This window comes from Chiloscyllium punctatum, chromosome 45 (genome assembly GCF_047496795.1).
Source record: "Chiloscyllium punctatum isolate Juve2018m chromosome 45, sChiPun1.3, whole genome shotgun sequence".
Lineage (NCBI taxonomy): Eukaryota > Metazoa > Chordata > Chondrichthyes > Orectolobiformes > Hemiscylliidae > Chiloscyllium > Chiloscyllium punctatum.
Window position 1 is genome coordinate 54,797,404 of NC_092783.1, and position 22,363 is coordinate 54,819,766.

Consider the following 22,363-nt stretch of genomic DNA (forward strand, 5'->3'; position numbering starts at 1 on the left):
CACCGACCTACTGAAGAGTAACCCACCCAGACCCATTTCCCTCTGACTAATGCACCTAACACTATGGGCAATTTAGCATGGCCAATTCACCTGACCTGCACATCTTTGGACTGCGGAAGGAAATCGGAGCACCCAGAGGAAACCCACACAGACACGTGGAGAATGTGCAAACTCCACACAGAGAGTCACCCGAGGCCAGAATCGGACCTGGGACCCTGGCGCTGTGAGGCAACAGTGCTAACCACTGAACCACCACAAGAGGTGTAAAACCTGTGCCCACATCTCTCCCCTCACCTCCATCTATGGCCCCAAAGAATCCTTTCACATCCAACAGAGATTTACCTGCACTTCCACACATATCATCTACTGTGTCCGTTGCTCCTGATGTGGTCTCCTCTGCATTGGGGACACAGAACGCCAACTTGCAGAACATTTCAGAGAACATCTCTGGGACACACGCACTAAACAACCCCACCGCCCTGTGGCTGACCACTTTAACTCCCCCTCCCACTCTGTCAAGGAGAGACTAACGCAAGTCTCGGGCCTTCTCCACCTTGCATTTGTTCAGATTAACCTCAATCTGCCATTTCTTCACCCAAGCCTTTCTATATCCCACTGAATACTTTGGTAATCCTCACTGTCTGCAACTCCTCCAATCTTTCTGTCATTCGTAAACTCCCTAATCAGGCCAACTACATTTTCCTACAAATTATTTACATATATTACAAACAACAGTGGATTGGTCAGGGGGCAAATCAACAGGATTCACCCTCTCCTTTTCCCACAGGGCCTCAAGGACACTACGTGCTGACCACTTCCTGATGGAATTAAGGTTGAAGGTGTTTTGTTCGCAAATTTCTCCATGAGTGACAAATGGCATGGAATGGTCCAACTAACTGGGTTAAGACCAGTCCCATCCTTTCCAACTCTGGGACAGGTAGAACATCAGTATGTAGTGATACTTGGTGACTGTGCTGGGGCCTGAAGTACAGCTTGATGCAGCCTCACATAGGTGACCACCAGGATGAGGGAGACATCGGGTATATTCTTCCCCATTTATCTACAATTTTGTACATAATGTCCTTGCAGACATGGTCTACCTTAGTGCTCCAGATGAAGTGGAAAATAGCTTGGGTAATTTCATTGGTGCAGGCTCTGGGAATGGAGACCTGTGCCATGTACAACAATAGAGAGAGTGTCTAACAACTGTACCTGCAATGGAGAGGGAGCAGTGTTCCCAAAAGCCTTGTTTCTGCAACACCTTGGCAAAACTCTCCTCCCGAGGTTACGCATATGCCCTAGCCCCTCCAAACCACATTCTCAGTACAGAAAGTAAGTTTTTTTTTATTTCAAAATATACTTTATTCATGTAAATAAATCTCTGGTACTTGTACAATTTTCCATGTTGTTCATAGTTATATACATTGCATGTCTTAACATTACAAAGAACAAATTGAATTAATCGAATTCACAGTTATCCTATTAACAGTTACATTTATTAACTATCCAGTCTCTTGGTATTTGGCTGTGGCTTCAGCGGAACCCACCTACTGAGTGGGTGCCCTGTTATATGAAAGCAAATGAAACTTCTTTAACCCCCAGTTTATGGGGTTACCATTGTCCATTTGACTGTCCTGTCTCTGGGGTAGCTTGTCTACATCCCCATGGTAAGCACGAACTGCTGGACCTTCGCTGGGCTGAGGTAGGTATCCAGCTCCTCACTGGGGTCATTTGCCCGCTCTGGTGTCATTGAGCCAAGGCAAGGGTCCTCCCTGTCCAGTTCTGTGTCTGACAATGGGACTGTCAGAGGATCACAGATCTCGGTTGCCTGTAGTTGTGGGCCAGTGGGTACCTCTTGGTTCTCACTGGGTGGAGGGTGGACTTCGGGGGGTCCGTTGTTTCCTGGTTGGGAGGAGATGCCCTCCCCTTTATCTACGGCGCTCTGTCTCTTCTTCTGGTGGTGATGGCCTTCTTTGCGTCCATCTTCCCCCTCCGAAGAGCTGGCCGTCCCTCCCTCGTGCAGCTGTCTTTTCCCCTTTTGCTGGGGGGCTTTGGGAGCCTGGCAAGATTTCCTCTTCCTGTTTTTAACAGGTATCCACTCCTCTGCCTGCTTGATTACCTCCTCCTCCATTTCTTCCATCTGCCCGGCTAGAGCTAGGATCAGCTGCTGTGTCTCTCCGCTGGCTGCCGCCTCCTCCACTCCAGCCTGTTCTTCTTTCTGGGTGCCACCAGACTCCGTTTCCCTGCTGTCCGGGTGGACCTTACTGGTCTTTGGGGGTCCACGTCTCACATTGCCACCTCCAGCCATCTGTGCGTAAGTGGGGTCCCCCGTCTTGGGCAGGCCTTGTACATGTGGCCCGCCTCTCCGCACAGGTTGCAGCTCTTTTCTTCCTGACAGTCCTTAGTCAAGTGCCCCTCCTGTTTGCAGTTCCTGCAGATGGTCACCTTGCAATCCGCTGCCACGTGTCCCGACTTCCCACAGGTTCGGCACACTTTCGGCTGCCCTGCATATGTCAGGTAGCCTCTGCTCCCTCCGATTGCGAAGCTCGAGGGTGGGTGGAGGATGTTCCCACTATCATCGGCCCTCAGAGTTACCCTGACCTGCCGCTTACTGGTCCAGATCCCAAAGGGGTCGATCACATCAGTGGCTTCTCCCTCAACTTGGACGTACCTTCCCAGGAAGGTCAGGACATCAGCTGCTGGAACATAGGGGTTGTACATATGGATTGTAACAACCCGATTCCTCTGTGCAGGAAGCACACACAATGGGGTCGCCGACAAGATGGAAAACAGCGGCTCCCCTTCCTTCTCCTTGAAGACCTTCAGGAGCTGTTCGCACTGCTTCACACTTCTGAAGGTCACATCGAAGTAGCCTGCCCCAGCGAAATCCTGCAGGCAGTACACGTCCGCAGCAGCAAACCCACAGCATCCCAACAGTACCTTCTTGATAAACAGGGTGCAGTCAAGCGGTGTACAATCCTCAATCTTCTTCACAGTCACCCTGACTGTGTTCCGAACCCCCTGCCCAGGGCTGCGGGCAGCTGTCGAGGCCATAGCTCTGAGGTTGGCTGGTCCCTGAATTGGCGTTAGGCTGAAGCCAGCATGAAGATCCACCAAGAGCAGGTCAGCACAACCAAACGATTCTCAGTACAGAAAGTAAGTACTTTACCTCTCTCCAGGCACTACTCACTCAGACTGAAAACCCAGTTTCTGAGCAGCCGAGCCCATGCCTCTGATCCCTTTCTTAGTCGTGGTGACTGAGCTGAAATCTCCCAGAATCCTTCTCCTCAATTCTCACCAGCACCCTCTGTTTTAGAAATTAATATCATAATCCAAGAGAGTCAAAGTGGCTGCACAAAGGGATCTGACAAATCTATTACAGTTCTTCGAGAAGGTGTCAAGCAGGATCACTAAATGGGCACCAGTAATACATTTGGATTTCCAAAAGGTATTCGATGAGTTTCCACACATAAGGTATTTAATAAGGTAAGAGCCCATGGTGTTGGGAGTAAAATATTAATATGGATATTGTATTGGCTAACTCATAGAAAACAGAGTTGGGGTAAAAGAGGCAACTTGTAACTAGTGAAATGCCACTGGGATTAGTGCTGGGGGTCTCAATCATTTACAATTAATATTAATGACTTGAATGATAGAAATGAGTGTACAATCTCTAAGTTTATGGATGACACAAAAATAAGGCAAGTGGTGAAAACGACAGAGTCAGGCCATAGAGGGAGATGGAGGGGTCACGGGTGAGTGGCCAAAAACTTGGCAGATGGATTATGGGCAAGAAAATGTAAAGTTATGCATTTTGGCAGGAAAAATAGAGGAGCTGAACATTATTTAAGTGGAGAAAGACCACAGAAAGCTGCAGCACAGAGAGATTTGGGAGCCTCCATGTATAAATCACAAATAAGCTATCATCCAAGTTCAGCAGCCAATAAATGAAGGCAAATGGAATCACAGCTCGACATTGCTGGAGAAACTCAGCAGGTCAGGCAGCATCTCTGAAAAGAAAACCAGAGTTAACATTTCAAGTTCGGTGACCCTTCTGCACAACAGTTCTGAAGGATCACCAGACCAGAAACTTTAACTTTGTTTTCATTACAGAAATGCTGCCAGACCTGCTGAATTTTTCCTGCTGAATTCTGATTTTGTGTCTGATTTCCAGTATCTTCAGTTCTTTGGGGTTTTTTGTTTAAGACAAATGGAACGTTGGCCTTTATTTAATAAGGAGTGAAATATAAAGGTAGGGAAGTTTGCTTAAAGCTATACAAGGCACCAATCAGACCACAGCTGGAATACTTGAACAGTTTCGGTCCTCTTATTGAAGGAAAGATAGACTGACGTTAGAGATAAAGATTCACCAATTTGTCCCTGGATATGGAAGCACTTTCTTAAGAGGAGAGGTTGAATGGATTGGTGCTATACTCATTGGAATTTGGAAGAATCAGAGGAGACCTTGTTGAAATAGATAAGTGTTTAAGGGGGCTTAACAAGGAGGTTGTTTCCCCTTGTGGGAGAATCTAGCGCCAGAGAGGATAAGCTCAGAGTAAGGAGTCACACATTTAAGGCAGAGAGGGAGAATTCTTTTCTTCAGACTGTAAGAAATTTGTGGAAATCTTCATCAAAGAGCACTGTAGAGGTTGAATCATTAGTATATTCAAAACTGAGATATATCATTAAGTAGCAAGGGAATCAAAGGTTATGGGCAAAAAAGCAGGAAAGGGAAGTTGAGGATTATCAGATCAGCCATGATCCCATTGAATGGTAGAGTGATTTGATGGGCTGAACGGCTTACTTCTGCTCCAATGCCTTAGGGTGTAACTTCAGGGCTTAAGACAAACGCAGACAAAAGTGAAGACTGCAGATTAGAGTTAAGATTATAGTGGTGCTGGGAAAGCACAGCAGGTCAGGCAGCATCCGAGGAGTAGGAGAATCGACATTTCAGGCAGGACTTTCCTGCTCCTCAGATGCTGCCTGACCTGCTGTGCTTTTCCAGCACCACTCTAGTCTTAAGACCAAAGCAGCCAGAAGCACATTATTGGTTTATTTAGCCAGTTACAAAATCATTAGAAAAATATTCATTGGCCCATTCACTTTGGTTTATAAATCTTACCACTTGCCCTTTGACTAACCATGTATTGCATACAACGGCTGCCTCCTGATCTTATCTTCCACTGATCCCTCTCTATTTAAAGAAATATTAGCTGACATCAGAGCGACACTTGTTCTTCACAATCCTAGAAACCCCTGAGCCTCTAATCGGCCACAGTGCATTTTCTCTATCCCATTTAGTTTCTTTCAAACCTCTCAATCTAATCTTGCTACAGTACAGGGTGGCACGGTGGCTCAGTGGTTAGCACTGCTGCCTCATAGCACCAGGGACCCAGGTTCAATTCCCCCCCTCGGGCAACTGTCTGTGTGGAGTTTGCACATTCTCCCTTTGTTTCCTCCCACAGTCCAAAGATGTGCAGGTTAGGTGAATTTGCCATGCTAAATTGCCCATGGTGTTCGGTGCATTAGTTAAGGGAATGGGTCTGGGTGGGTTACCCTTCGGAGGGTTGGTGTAGACTTGTTGGACCAAAGGTATGTAAAAACAAGGACTGCAGATGCTGGAAACCAGAGTCTAGATTAGAGTGGTGCTGGGCCGAAGGACCTGTTTCCACACTGTAGGGAATCTAAACAAAAAATCTCTCAGTAATGTTGAGGATACTTGGTTTCTTGAGCACTTGCTGCATATTAATTTCCTATTAATTTAAGGTGACAGTTTAATTGTTCTTCTCTGCTTGTCTGCAGTGACCTCCTTCTGTTGAGTTGACCTGGACTCCAAGTTATTCAGTATAGTGCAATGATTTGAGATCTGTCATGGAAGGCTTACCGGAAGAGGATTAATACTGAGGAACATCTTAAGCACCACGTGTTGTAGTGTCATTTGAGCTTGATGGAAGAGTAAATTAGGATCTTAAAGCAGGGGCCCATTGTCCAGCTCCCCCTTATTTGGAGAGATGCCTACCATCCCATTGTATCTTATATGGTTGTTAACCTGCAGTAAACTGGAGCTGCATTCACCATGTCCTTTGGGAATTCATTTCACACATGAACCACTCTCTGTGTAAAAATGTTGCCTCTCATGCCTTTTTACAATCTTTCTCCCCTCACCTTAAAAATATGCCCCCAGCCTTGAAATACCCCACGTGCCAATTATCTTTTTCATGACTTTATAAACCTCTATTAGGTCATCCCTCGATCTCCCACGCTCCAGTGAAACAAGTCCCAGCCTACCCAGCCTCTCTTTTTAACTCAAGCTCTCCATTCCCGGCAACATCCTGATAAATCTCTTCTGAACACTCTCCAGCTCCTTCCAATAACTGGGTGACCAGAACTGGACACAGTACTCCGGAAGAGGCCTCACCAACATCCTGTCCAACCTCAACATAAAATCCCAACTCCTGCACTCAAAGGAGAAAGTGAGGACTGCAGATGCTGGAGATCAGAGTCGAGAGTGGAGTGCTGGAAAAGCGCAGCAGGTCAGGCAGCATCCGAGGAACAGGAGAGTCGACTTTTTGGGCATAAGGTGAAGGGCTTATGCTCGTAATGTCGATTCTCCTGCTCCTCGGATGCTGCCTGCTCTGCTGTGCTTTTCTAGCACTCTACTCCTGTACTCAAACATCTGAGCAATGACGTTTGAGCTCATCTGTGCATCACCACATACTTTCTGCTTGTAAAGCTCTTCTCAGTCAGAACGGTTGAAATTCTTTGTCCAGTATGAGCAAGTTGATGGTCAAAGAGCTGAACTGGTTGAGTCAATCCCTTCCACATCTGGAACCAGTAAATGGTCTCTCCCCAGTGTGAATTCAGTGGTGTGTCAGGGGGTGGAGTGAATCAGTTAATCCTTTCCCACACACAAAGCAGATGAATGGCTCTGTCTGTTTTGAGCTTACTGCTGTCTTGGATAGTGGGGTGAATGAATGAATTTCTTCCCACAGGGAGCTCTCTCCCTCGTGTGAACATTCTGATGTCCCAACAGATCCTGTTTGCTTCAAAAGTGTTTCTCACAGACAGAACATTTAAAAGATCTCTGATCAGTGTGAACTCACTGGTGTGTCTGCATTTGGGATAAACACCTGAGGCTAGCATGGCTAGTTATAGTAAGAGAAATTAAAGGTCACAAAAGCAATTTTAACCAAGGTCACAGCTGGAGAGACGTGACATAGCCAGTATTAAAGTGATAAAGAGACATATTAGGGCATAAACAGACAAGGTCTAATGAACAAAGGAAGTTAAGAAACTTTATTGAGGCTGTTAAAAAGGCAGAGAATCCATTATTAAACTGAGGCAAAGGCTGGAGGCATGTATGGAAGCCAGACGTAGGAATGTACCAGAAAGAAATGATTAAAGCAAGCTTCTTTTTTAATAAAGACACAAGTGGTGGGATTCATTCAATAAAGCCTTTAAGGAAATGGGAATCATTTATTCAAGCCGCAATTCGTGGGATTCATCCAGAGAAACTGCAAATCCTCCATTTTAATTATAGAAGATGGGGGTCTCCCATTTTGAAATGCAGGAAAACCTTTTCAGGGCTGCACAATCCTGCAGCAGCAGCATTGCTATACTATCAATTGAAAATTTTTAAAGCAGGAAAAAAAATCAAATTAGAAAGATGTGGTAGCAGAAATAATACTTAAAAATATTCACTTATTTGCTTCTGTGCCGTGACCTCTACCCAACAAATCCCTCCAAAATTAGTTCTGAATTTCACTGTTTGGTAATTTTCCCAGACACATTCCGATGTCCACCAATACATGAATTCAAACAGCGAAGGCAGTAATTGTGCAGGTTCCCTGCTATGTCAGTTAGCAGTGTGGGTTCTTTCTCTCTCTCTCTCTCTCTCTCTCTCCTGCACTGTGAATATTTAATTTCTGCGGTAAATTGATAAGAATTGAACATCTTGTAGAAAGCAATTCTTAAAATTCAGAATATCTGTCAAATCAGACATTAAATCAGAAGCTGAACAAGTTAATGCACTTCCATACCCATTTGGGAGTATGAATGATGATGTTATAGTCCTCCAAAGAGCAAAAAAGAAACAATAGGATTCTGGGTAATCCAAAATGGAGGACAGTAAAAAATTTTTGGCTGTAATGCTACTCCTTTTTTGAGGTATTTTAGGTGTTGGAGGTGATTTCCTCAAATACCAGGAGCAGCAATTACTGTTTTATACGCTGTTGCATTGTTTTGAAACTTTGGAGAAAAAAAAGTCAAAACAACAGCAGTTTTAAAAGGGAGAGGAACAGACAAAGGAAGCACATGGTGAGGTCAGTGCAGGAGAGAGAGACAGAGAATAAGAACCCACACTGCTAACTGACAAAGCAGTGAACCTGCACAGTTACGGCCTTTGCTGTTTGAATTCATGTATTGGTGTACATCGGAGTGGGTCTCAGAAAGTTAACAAACAGTGAAATTTGCAACTGATCTTGGAGGAATTTGTTGGGGAGAGGTCACAGCACAGAAACAGATAAGTGAATATTTTTAAATGTGGCCTTACAGAAAGTCTGCAGTAGAGAGTAGAGTAGGTTCTTTCTTGATTATATGTTTCATTGAGATAGGTCTCTTGATTAAACTGAAAATATAAGACATATGTATTAATTTAACCTGGAGCAGTGCTTTGTAGAGGAATAAAACAGTGCTATTTTCTGGGTCTGTAGATTGAAAGAAGCAAAAATGGACTTTAGTAGAGAGATATGCTCTTCTTGTCGGATGTGGGAGCTTAGGGAGAGTTTACAGGTTACTGAGGATTATATCTGCAATAAATAAATGGTTGCAAATCTTATCAGATCGAATGGATGGGCCGGAGAGACAGAGGCAATGAGGAATTTACAAGAGAAAGGGGATGTGATGGATGGCAGTTATAGGAAGGGGGGAAAGTCTCAGATACAGTCACATAGATGGGTTAACTCCAGGAACGGTAAAAGAGGTAGGCAGCTGGTGCAGGAGGCTTCTGTGGCTATCTCTATTTCAAACAATTACGCTATTTTGGAAAATGTAGGCTGTAATGGATTCTCAGGGGAACGCAGCACGAACAGCCAAGTTTCTGGTATTGAGACTGGCTCTAATGCAACGAGGGGTACATCGGGTTTCAAGAGATCGATTGTGTTAGTGGACTGTCCAGTCCAAGGTACAAACAGATGTTTCTGTGGCCAGCAGTGAGAAATCAGAATGGTGTGTTGCTTCCCTGGGCCAGGATCAAGGATGTCTCAGAGAGGGTGCAGAATGTTCTCAAAGGGGAGAGGGACCAGCAAGAGGTCATTGTCCACATTGGAACCAATGACATAGGAAGGGAAAAGGTTGAGATTCTGAAGGGAGATTACAGTGAGTTAGGCAGAAATTTAAAAAGGAGGTCCTCAAGGGTAGTAATATCTGGATTACTCCTGGTGATATGAGCTAGTGAGGGCAGGAATAGGAGGATAGAGCAGATGAATGCATGACTGAGGAGCTGGTGTATGGGAGAAGGATTCATATTTTTGGATCATTGGAAGCTCTTTTGGGGTAGAAGTGACCTGTACAAGAAGGACAGATTGCACCTGAATTAGACGAAGACTAATATACTGGCAGGGAAATTTGCTAGAGCTGCTCAGGAGGATTTAAACTAGTAAGGTGGGGGGGGTGGGACCCAGGGAGATAGTGAGGAAAGAGATCCATCTGACACTGGTACAGTTGAGAACAAAGGCAAATCAAACATTCAGGGCAGGCAGCAATAAAGCAGAGAACAAGGTAGGACTGATAAATTAAACTGCACTTATTTCAATGCAAGAGGCCTAACAGGGAAGGCAGATGAACTCAGGGCATGGTTAGGAACATGGGACTGGGATATCATATCAATTACAGAAACATGGCTCAGGGCTGGACAGGACTGGCAGCTTAATGTTCCAGGATACAAATGCTACAGGAAGGATAGAAAGGGACGCAAGAGAGGAGGGAGAGTGGCATTTTTGATTAGGGATAGCATTACAGCTGTGCTGAGGGAGGATATTCTGGGAAATACATGCAGGGAAGTTAGTTGGGTGGAACTGAGATATAAGAAAGGGATGATCACCTTATTGGGATTGTATTATAGACCCCCTAATACTCAGAGGGAAATTGAGAAACAGATTTGTAAGGAGATCACGGTTATCTGTAAGAATAATAGTGTGGTTCTGGTGGGGATTTTAACTTTCCAAATATGGACTTGGACTGCCTTGGTGTGAAGGGTTTAGGTGGATAGGAATTTGTTAAGTGTGTACAAGACAATTTTCTGATTCAGTATGTGGATGTACCTACTAGAGAAGGTGCAAAACTTGACCTACTCTTGGGAAATAAGGCAGGGCAGGTGACTGAGGTGTCAGTGGGGGAGCACTTTGTGGCCAGCGACCATAATTCTATTAGTTTTAAAATAGTGATAGAAAAGGATAGACCAGATCTAAAAGTTGAAGTTCTAAATTGGAGAAAGGCCAATTTTGATTGTATTAGGCAAAAACTTTCAACAGTTGATTGGGGACAGATGTTTGCAGGTGAAGTGATGGCTGGAAAATGGGGAGCTTTCAGAAATGAGATAACAAGAATCCAGAGAAAGTATATTCCTGTCAGGATGAGAGGAAAGGCTGGTAGGTATAGGAATGCTGGATGACTGAAGAAATTGAGGGTTTGGTTAAGAAAAAGAAGGAAACATATATTAGGTACAGACAGGATAGATCGAGTGAACCCTGAGAAGAGTATAAAGGCAGTAGGAATATACTTAAGAGAGAAATCAGGAGGGCAAAATGGGGACATGAGATAGCTTTGGCAAATAGAGTTAAGGAGAATCCAAAGGGTTTTTACAAATACATAAAGGACAAAAGAGTAACTAGGGAGAGAAAAGGGCCCCTCAAAGATCAACAAGGCAGCCATTGTGTGGAGCCGCAGAAGATGGGGGAGATACTAAATGAGTATTTAGTATCAGTATTTACTGTGGAACAGGACATGGAAGATATAGAATGTAGGGAAATAGATGGTGACATCTTGAAAAATGTCCATATTACAAAGGAGGAAGTGCTGGATATCTCCAAACACATAAAAATGGATAAATCCCCAGGACCTGATCAGGTGTACCCTAGAACTCTGTGGGAAGCTAGGGAAATGATTGCTGGGCCTCTTACTGAGATATTTGTATCATGAGTAGTCACAGGTGAGGTGCCGGAAGACTGGAGGTTGGCTAACGTGGTGCCACTGTTTAAGAAAGGTCGTGAGGACAAGTCAGGGAACTAGAGATCAGTGATACTGACGTCGGTGGTGGGTAATTTGTTGAAAATGTATTTGGAAAGGACTTCAGTTAGGCATTAGACAAGGTTCCCCATGGGAGACTGGTTAGCAAGGTTAGATCTCATGGAATACAGGGAGAACTAGCCATTTGGATACAGCACTGGCTCAAAGGTAGAAGACAGAGGATGGTGGTGGAGGGTTGTTTTTCAGACTGGAGGCCTGTGACCATTGGAGTGACACAAGGATCGGTGCTGGGTCCTCTGCTTTTCATCATTCATATAAATGATTTGAATGCTAGCATAAGAGGTATAGTTAGTAAGTTTGCAGATGTATGACTGTGTATGTATGACACCAAAATTGGAGGTGTAATGGACAGTGAAGAAGGTTACCTCAGATTACAACGGGAGCTTGATCAGATGGGCCAATGTGCTGAGAAGTGGCAGATGGAGTTTAATTTAGATAAATGTGAGGTGCTGCATTTTGGGAAAGCAAACCATAGCAGGGCATATACACTTAATGGTAAGGTCCTGAGGAGTGTTGCTGGACAAAGAGACCTTGGAGTGCAGGTTCACAGCTTCTTGAATGTGGAGTCACAGGCAGATAGGGTAGTGAAGGCGGCTTTTGGTCAGCTTGCCTTTATTATCTTGTACCATCATCTCAAACTCACCTGACTAGCCATGCATCATGCCCCAGTGATGCCCAACTCATCCTATTCTCCCACAGTCCACTGCCAGGACTTCCTTGGGATTCCTGGTGCCAGCACTAATTTTAAAGATCAGCCATAAATCAGATCAAGAGTTGACAGTCCAACATGGCCCTACGTCTTTGGTTTTATTTGCTCCAGACATTTTGGGGTTAGGGACATTGAGTTTTGCAGCAGTGACCAGGACGTCCTGATGGACAGAAGGTTCATGCAGACACTGTCGTTGAGCTTGCCCTGAGATGTTGATGACTGACGGACATCCAGATGAACAAGGAGTGAGCTGAAGTCACCAGGTTACTGCTCTGACTTCCATATCGGGATCACCATCGAGCTTCTCTCCAGCGGGTGGAGAATGGGGAATGGCATATCAATGAGGTGAACTCACAGAACAATAGAGATATGCTGATGCAGCCTTCTTGTGCTCACTAGTGAACATCTCGTCTCACTGTTCAACACTTGTTTCAAAAAAACAAGAGGCTCCTTACTGCCACTTTCATCCAATTCTTGTTTTTGCCAATGTCCATACCTTTCAGGGCTATGGACACTTCCACCTGCTATCTTTCATAGTTTAAGGAAGGAACAGGGTACAATAAAGGAAATACACAAATTAAAACAGTGAGTGCATTAAAACTACTGTACTTTTAGAAGCAAAATCTGGGCCATTGTGGTTTTTTTCAACAATTCATGGCTAAGCTCCCTCAAGCTCAAAGAGACCTCCAGTGGTTGAGCGACATAACTACTGTGAAATATTAATTAAAAGGCAGTGCCTCACCAATAGGAACCCATACAGAGGATTGCAATTAATACCAACGCGCATTCTGTCAGCTCCACTCGAATGTTGTTAAGCTTTTAAGGAGTTTTAAAGGATTTTAAGGAGCCCAGACTGTATGAGGGAAACATGGATTGCACAATATTAGTGGATTTGAGGTGAGTATAGAAAGAAGCATTAAAGGAGTAGGATGATGTGTTATAAGGTTAGGGTTAATGATGACTTGCACGTAAGGTGAAATAAAACAGAGTGGGAACTGATCCCTATAATGCCAAAACAGTAGCTTAGAACAATTGAGTTTGAAGACTGTTTTAGAGCTGTTTGAGAAATGTGAATATTATTGGTATAGTTGGAATTCGGATTTTTAAAATAAAGGCAGATGGGTTTCGATCAATCCCGTGGATTTGTTTAAAAGGTCAGAAGGTCATTTGGATCAATGATCTAAAGGCATCATTTCCATGTGATTCAGCGAAGTGTCTAGCAGGATACATGTGATATTAATGGATAAAGTGCTGATGCTGATGGGTTTATGACAGACAGAGGAAAACAAATCAGAGGCACTAGTTTAGTTTTTGACTTCAATTCAGAAGGGAGAATAATTTCGTCCTCGCAGAAGAATCGAGGTGCCAATTTGGGGAAGCCAATCACTGGAAAAGAAATCATTTTAATCTGAAGGATCGAGGCTTTTTTTAATATTTTCTTGTGGGACACTGGCTTGTCAGCTTTTATCGTCCATCCCTAGTTGCCCTTGAGAAGATGGTAGTGAACACATTGTATGAATTGACCCACAAAGTTGTTAGGGCAGGAATCCCTGGATTTTGACCCAACAGCAATGAAGAAATTGTGATATATTTCCAATGTAGGATGTTGAGTGACTTGGAAGGAACTTGCAGATGGTAGTTTTCCTTCTGCCCTTATCCTTCTAGATGGAAGGGGTCATGGGCTTGGAAGGTACTGTCTTAAGGATCTTTGGCAAATTTCTACAGTGCATCTGATTGATCACACATACTGCTTCTACTGCATGTTGGTCGTGAAGGGAATAGCTTCTGCTATATCTGCTCCCAGGAGGAGCAATTCCACTCCAGGATATCCCAGATGACCTTCTACTTCAAGGACTGCAATTTCCCTTCCCATGTGATTAACAATGCCCTCCAATGCATTTCTTCCACTTCCCGCAGCAGCCCCCCCCACCACACTCCCTCCCCCCTTGAACCCACCCCTCCAATCGCAACAAGGATAGAACTCCTCCCAGTCCTCACCTTCCACCCCACCAACCTCCAGGATACAGAGCATCATTCTCCACCATTCCTGCCACCTACAGTGAGACCCCCCCACCAGAGATATATTTTCCTCCCCACCCTTACTGGCATTCCATAGAGACCATTCCCTCCATGACTCCCTCGTTAGGTCCACGCCCCCCACCAACCCACCCCCTACTCTCAGCACATTCTCCCGCCACCACAAGAAGTGTAAAACCTGCACCCTCACCTCCCCCCTCACCTCCATCCAAGGCCCCAAGGGATCCTTTCACATCTGGCAGAGATTTTCCTGCACATCCAAACACCTCATCTACTGTGTCCGTTGCTCTCGATGCAGTCTTCTCTATACTGGGGAGACAGGATGCCAACTTTCCGGGAACATCACTGGGACACACGCACCAAACAACCCCACTGCCCTGTGGCAGACCACTTCAACTCCCCCTCCCACTACGCCAAGGACATGCAAGTCCTGGGCCTCCTCCATCGCTAAATCCAAGCCACCTGACGACTGGAGAAAGAACACCTCATCTTCCGCCTTGGGACCCTTCAACCACACGGCATTAATGCCACCTTCACTAGTTTCCTCATCTCTCTCCTGCCCCCACCTTCTCCCAGATCAACCCTTGAACTCAACATTGTCCTCTTGAATTGTCTCATCTGTCCATCTTCCTTCCCACCTATCCGCTACACCCTCCGCTCCGACCTATCACAATCACCCCCACCTGCATCTACCTATCACTTTCCCAGCTGCTTTCCCCCAGCCCCACCCACCCTCCTATTTATCTCTCAGCCCTTCCCTGCCCCACATTCCTGATGAAGGGCTTATGCCTGAAACATCGATTCTTCTGCTCCTCGGATGCTGCCTGACCTGCTGTGCTTTTCCAGTGCCACACCTTTTGACTGTGACCTCCAGCATCTGCAGTCCTCTCTATCTCCTAGTGCTTGTGCATGTGGTGTCAATCAAGTAAACCGCTTTATCCTGGATGGTGTCAAACATCTTGAGTGTTGTTCAAACTGCACACATCCACATAAGTGGGGAGTATTCCATCACTCTCCTGACCTGTGCCTTGTAGATAATGGACAGGTTTTGGAGAGTTACTCACTTCAGTATTCTTAGCCTCTGACCTGCTCTTGTAGCTACTGTATCTATATGGCTAGTCCAGTTGAGTTTCTGGTCAATGATAACCCCCAGGATGTTGATACTGGGGCATTCAGTCATGGTAACATCATTGAATGTCAAGGGGCGGTGTAAAGATTGCCCCTATTGGACAAAGTCAATGCGTGACATTTTTGTAGCATGAATGTTAGTTGCTATTTGTCATCCCAAACCTGGATATTCTCCAGTTCTTGTTGTATTTGGACATGGACTGCATCATTATCTGAGGAGATGCGAATGGTGTTGAATGTGGTGCAATTATGAGCAAGCATTCCCATTTCTGATGGAGCTGAGATGGATGAGCCTAGGACTCTATCCTGAGGAACTCCTACAGAAATACCTTGGAGCAGAAATGGCTGACCTCCAACAAACATAACCATTCCTACATGCTGGCTATGATTGCATCCAGTGAAGAGTTTGCTCTCTGATTCCCATTTCTTTCAGTTTTGCTGTTATTCCTTGATCCCACAGTTGGCCAAATGTGGCCTCAATTTCAAGGGCTGTCTCTCTTACCTCCCCTCTTGTGACAGAGTGAGTATATATTAATGTTCAAACTATCTGAACTAAAAGGAAATTTAGGCCATCAGAATTCAACAAACAATTAATACCAGAAGACACAGAAGAAAGAAATAAAACCTTTGGAGCACCTAACTGAGATGAGTTGGTTAAGTTAGAAATTAAAGATAGGGGTGATGGTTTTTGGTGGGATTGAATATGTGTAAAAGGAAATGTTGGGAAGTAGTTTGAAACTGTGTTTTGCTGTTCAGGTTAAAAACTTTCCTTCGTTGTCTTTTATAGATACATAGCTTTCTTTGATTTTTTTTTCAATAAATTTGTGTTCATTTGTTGAGGAATATTTGCAGCCTTGTGTATTTGCATTATAAGTTCACTGACTGACCACGATGCAACCAAACCGCAAAAATTAAAACTGATTTATCAGGATAGGTTTGGGATTCTGAACTCTGATCTGTCCAGTACTATTATTAGTTGAGATCATAACAATTATAAATTATCTGTAAATTCTGTAATGATCTCTGTCCTTTTGTGTAGGCCTGTTATATAGATGCTGTAATGTGGAGGATCTGGTGTTGGACTGGGGTGGACGAAGTTATAAATCACAGATTATGGTCCATTGGGTTTATTTGGAAGATGCTGTGGTTCAGTTAAAATGTTGAATCGAGGCTCCATCCACCCTCTAAGGTGGGTGCAAAAGATCCCTTGGCATCATTTCATATGAATGCTGACTTATCCCTGTGCCATGGTCAATACTTATTCCTCATTTACCAAAATTAGAATATCCAATCATCACATCACTGTCTGTGAGATCTTGCTGTGTACAAGTTAGGAATCATGTTACATTAATAATGATTATAATGCTTGTGGGGTGCTTTGGGCTATCCTCAGGTATGAGGCACACTGTTTTATCTGGCATTAACCCTGTTCAATTAAAAGTACTCATCTGAAACTTCCTTGGATTTGCTGAGAGACCAAATATCTGTCTATTCAAGCCTTAAATATATTTTCATGGCAAAACAACCCTCTCTGGTAGGCAATCACATTAATTCCTGATCATCTCAGTGAAGAAATTTCTCATCTCAATCATAATAATCAGTACTTCATCCTGAAGCTCCAACCCTATTGGCAAGATCCCCCTACCAGGGAAAACCCTCACTGAGACAATCTAACCATTGTCTCTTAACATTCAATGGTATTACCATCAGGGAATAACCCACTAACAACACCCTTGGATTACCATTGACCTGAACTCAACTGGACTCACCTCATAAACATAGTGACTACACGAGCAGGTCAGAGGCAAGAAATAATGCGTAACTCACCTTCTGACTCCCCAAAGCCTCTCCAACTTCTACAAGACACAAGTCAGGAGGGTAATGGAATCCTCCCCACTTGCCTGGATGGGAGCAGCCCCAACAACAATCAAGAAGTTTGACACCAATCACAATAAAGCAGCCTGTTTGATTGGCATCGCATCCACAAGCATCCGTTCCCTGCACCACTGATGCTCAGTAACAGCAGTGTGTACACTCATGTTCCACAGGTGAATAAAAAATAGTGTCTGCTCCATCCAACCCCTACAACACTCTGAATGTATCAATGAGATTACCTCTCATCTTTTTCTGATTTCAGACAGTACAGACACAATTTATTTAGCCTCTCATCATAGCTCAACTCTTTCATCCCAGACACCATTGAGTGAACCTACTGTCTCCAATGCAAGTAGAACTTTCCTTAAGACCAAAACAGTACACAATGTTCCAAGTGTGGTGTCACCAAGGCTGTGTGAATCTTGTATCCTGTGACACCAGAGTGTACCTGCACAGCTACTGCCTTTGCTGTTTGAATTCATGTATCGCTGGACATTGGAGTGCGTCTGGGAAAATTAACAAACCGTGAAACTCACAACTGATCTTGGAGGAACCTATTTGGGTGACGTTCACAGCACAAAATCAGGTAAGTATATTGTTTTAAGTGGCCTACAGAAAGTCTGCGTGAGTAAGTAGAGTGGATTCTTCCTTGATTATATGTTTTTGAGATATGTGTCTTGATTAAACTTAAAATATAAGCCATAACTATTAATTTATCCTGGGGAAGTGTTTTATAGAGGAATAAAACAGTGCTATTTTCTAGGTCTGTAGATTGTGAAGGAGCAAAAATGGCCTTTAATAGAGTGATATGTGCTTCTTGTCAGATGTGGGAGTTTAAAGAGAGTTTAAGGATTACTGCGGATTATATCTGCAATAAATGCTGTTAGTTGAAAATCATATCAGATCGAATGGATCGGTTGGAGAGACAGTTAGAAGCAATGAGGAATTTGCAACAGCAACAGTTTGTGATGGATGGCAGTTATAGGAAGGGGAAAGTCTCAGATATAGTCTCATAGATAGGTTAACTCCAGGAAGGGTAAGAGAGGTAAGCACCTAGTGCAGGAGTTTTCTGTGGCTACACCCATTTCAAACAGGTATGCTGTTTTGGAAAATGTAGGGGATGATGGATTCTCAGGGGAACGTAGCATGAACAGCCAAGTTTCTTGTATTGAGACTGGCTCTAATGCAATGAGGGGTATGTTGGCTTCCAAGAGATCAGTTGTGTTAGGGGATTCTCTAGTCTGAGGTACAGACAGAAGTTTCTGTGGTCAGCAGTGAAAAATCAGAATGTGTTGCTTCCCTGGTGCCAGGATCAAGGATGTCTCAGAGGGTACAGAATGTTCTCAAGGGGGAGAGGGACCAGCAAGAGGTTATTGTCCACATTGTAACCAATGACATAGGAAGGGAAAAGATTGAGATTATGAAGGGTGATTATAGAGAGTTAGGCAGGAATTTAAAAAGGAAATCCTCGAGAGTAGTAATATCTGGAATGCTCCCGGTGATACGAGCTAGTGAGAGCAGGAATAGGAGGATAGAGCAGATGAATGCATGGCTGAGGAGCTGGTGTATGGGGGAAGGATTCACACTTTTGGATCATTGGAATCTCTTTTAGGGTAGAAGTAACCTGTACAATAGGGACGGATTGCACCTAAATTGGAAGGGGACTAATATACAGGCAGGGAGATTTTCTACAACTGCTCGAGAAGATTTAAACTAGTAAGGTGGGGGGGGGGGGTTGGGACCCAGGGAGATAGTGAGGAAAGAGATCAATGTGAGACTGGTACAGTTGAAAACAGAAGAGAGTCAAACAGTCAGGCCAGGCATGGACAAAGTAGGGCGAATAAATTAAACTGCATTTATTTCAATGCCAGGGGCCTAACAGGGAAGGCAAATGAACTCAGGGCATGGTTAGGAACATGGGACTGGGATATCATAGCAATTACGGAAACATGGCTCAGGGATGGGCAGGACTGGCAGCTTAATGTTCCAGGATACAAATGCTACAGGAAGGATAGAAAGGGAGGCAAGAGAGGAGGGGGAGTGGCATTTTTGATAAGGGATAGCATTACAGCTGTACTGAGGGAGGATATTCCTGGAAATACATCCAGGGAAGTTATTTGGGTGGAATTGAGAAATAAGAAAGGGATGATCACCTTATTGGGATTGTATTGTAGACCTCCTAATAGTCAGAGGGAAAATGAGAAACAAATAAGTAAGGAGATCTCAGTTATCTGTAAGAATAATAGAGTGGTTATGGTAGGGGATTTTAACCTACCAAACATCGACTGGGACTGCCATAGTGTTAAAGGTTTAGATGGAGAGGAATTTCTTAAGTGCGTACAAGATAATTTTCTGATTCAGTATGTGGATGTACCTACGAGAGAAGGTGCAAAACTTGACCTTATTCTTGGGAAATAAGACAGGGCAGATGACTGAGGTGTCAGTGGGGGATCACTTTGAGGCCAATGACCATAATTCTATTAGAATTAAAGTAGTGATGGAAAAGGATAGACCAGATCTAAAAGTTGAAGTTCTAAATTGGAGAAAGGCTAATTTTGATGGTATTAGGCAAGGACGGTGGCACGGTGGCTCAGTGGTTAGCACTGCTGCCTTACAGTGCCAGGGACCCGGGTTCAATTCCTGCCTCAGGTGACTATCTGTGGGGAGTTTGCACATTCTCCCCCTGTCTGCGTGGGTTTACTCCGAGTGCTCCAGTTTCCTCCCACAGACCAAAGATGTGCAGGTCAGGTGAATCGGCCATGCTAAGTGGCCCATAGTGTTAGGTGTAGGGTAATAGGTCTGGGTGGATTGCTCTTCGGAGGGTCGATATGGACTTGTTGGGCCGAAGGGCCTGTTTCCACAGTGTAGGGAATCTAATCTAAACTTTCAAAAGCTGATTGGGTGCAGATGTTCGCAGGTAAAGGGATAGCTGGAAAATGGGAAGCCTTCAGGAATGAGATAACAAGAATCCAGAGAAAGTGTATTCCTGTCAGGGTGAAAGGAAAGACTGGTAGGTATAGGGAATGCTGGATGACTAAAGAAATTGAGGGTTTGGCTCAGGAAAAAAATGGAAATGTATGTAAGGTATAGACAGGATAGATCGAGTAAATCCTTTGAAGAGTATAGAGGCAGTAGGAGTATACTTAAGAGGGAAATCAGGAGGGCAAAACGGGGACATGAGATAGAGATAGCTTTGGCAAATAGAGTTAAGGAGAATCCAAAGGGCTTTTACAAATACATAAAGGACAAAAGGGTAACTAGGGAGACAATAGGACCCCTCAAAGATCAGCAAGGTGGCTTTTGTGTGGAGCCACAGAAAATGGGGGGAGATACTAAACAAGTATTTTGCACCAGTATTTACTGTGGAAAAGAATATGGAAGATATAGAATGTAAGGAAATAGATGGTGATACCTTGCAAAATGTCCATATTATGGAGGAGGAAGTGCTGGATGTCTTGAAATACATAAAGGTGGATAAATCCCCAGGACCTCATTAGATGTACGTGAGAACTCTGTGGGAAGCTAAGAAAGTGATTGTGGGGTCTCTTACTGAGATATTTGTATTATCGATAGTCACAGGTGAGGTGCCAGAAGTCTGGAGGTTGGCTAACGTGGTGCCACTGTTTAAGAAGGGCGGTACAGACAAGCCAGGGAACTATAGACCAGTAAGCCTGACCTCGGTAGTGGGCAAGTTGTTGGAGGGAATCCTAAGGGACAGGATCTACATGTATTTGGAAAGGCAAGGGCTGATTAGGGATAGTCAACATGGCTTTGTACATGGGAAATCATGTCTCACAAACTTGATTAAGTTTTTTGAAGAAATAACAAAGAGGGCAGAGTGGTAGATGTGATCTATATCGACTTCAGTAAGATGTTTGACAAGGTTCCCCATGGGAGACTGATTAGCAAGGTTAGATCTCATGGAATACAGGGAGAACTAGCCATTTGGATACAGAACTGGCTCAAAGGTAGAAGGTTGAAGGTGGTGGTGGAGGGTGGTTTTCAGACTGGAGGCCTGTGACCAGTGGAATGCCACAAGGATCGGTGCCAGGTCCTCTACCTTTTGTCATTTACATAAATTATTTGGATGTGAGCATGAGGTACATTTAGTAAGTTTGCAGATGACACCAAAATTGGAGGTGTAGTGGACAGCGAAGAGGGTTACCTCAGATTACAACAGGATCTTGATCAGATGGGCCAGTGGGCTGAGAAAAGGCAAATGGCATTTAATTCAAATAAATGCAAGGTGCTGCATTATGGGAAAGCAAATCTTAGCGGGACTTATACACTTAATGGTAAGGTCCTGGGGAGTGTTGCTGAACAAAGAGACTTTGGAGTGCAGGCTCATAGCTCCTTGAAAGTGGAGTCGCAGGTCAGTAGGATAGTGAAGAAGGTGTTTCGTATGCTTTCCTTTATTGGTCAGACTACGGAGTACAGAAACTGGGAGGTCATGTTGGAGCTGTACAGGGCATTGGTTAGACCACTTTTGGAATATTGCATGCAATTCTGGTCTCCTTCCTATTGAAAGGATGCTGTGAAACTTGAAAGAGTTCAGAAAAAAATTACAAGCATGTTGCCAGGGTTGGAGGATTTGAGCTCTTGGGAGAGAGTGAATAGGCTGGGACTTTTTTCCCTGGAGCATCGGAGGCTGACCTTATAAAGGTCTATAAAATCATGAAGCGCATGGATAGGATAAATAGACAAAGTTTCTTCCCTGGGGAGGAAGAGTCCAGAACTAGAGGGCAAATGTTTAGGGTGAGAGCGGAAAGATATAAAAGAGACGTAAGGGGCAACCTTTTCACGCAGAGGGGGTACACGTATGGAAAGAGCTGCTAGAGGAAGTGGTGGAGGCTAGTACGATTGCAACATTTAAAATGCATCTGGATGGGTATAGAGTAGGAAGGTTTGGAGGGATATAGGCTGGGTGCTGGCAGGTGGGACTAGATTGGGTTGGGATATCTGGTCAGCATGGACGGGTTGGACAGAAGGTTCTGTTTCCGTGCTGAAAATTTCTCTGGCTCTAATTGGTTACCCTAATTCATTTGTTCCAATCATACCCTTTCCCATTATTCTGAGCTGTATGTGTGAACACTAACTGGGCTCTATAGAGTTCTGCTGTATGTATACAAAGGGGCACTGTCTTGATAATTACTGTTGGCTTGGCAATGACCTTATCCGATGCAGAGGGTACCGAAATAAGCAATAAAATTGACGTAAATCTTGAAACATATTTCAAGAACTTCAAAATTTGTAAAAATCAAACACTTAAGACTTACATTTACATTTTTTAATTCTGGTTAGTTTCAATAT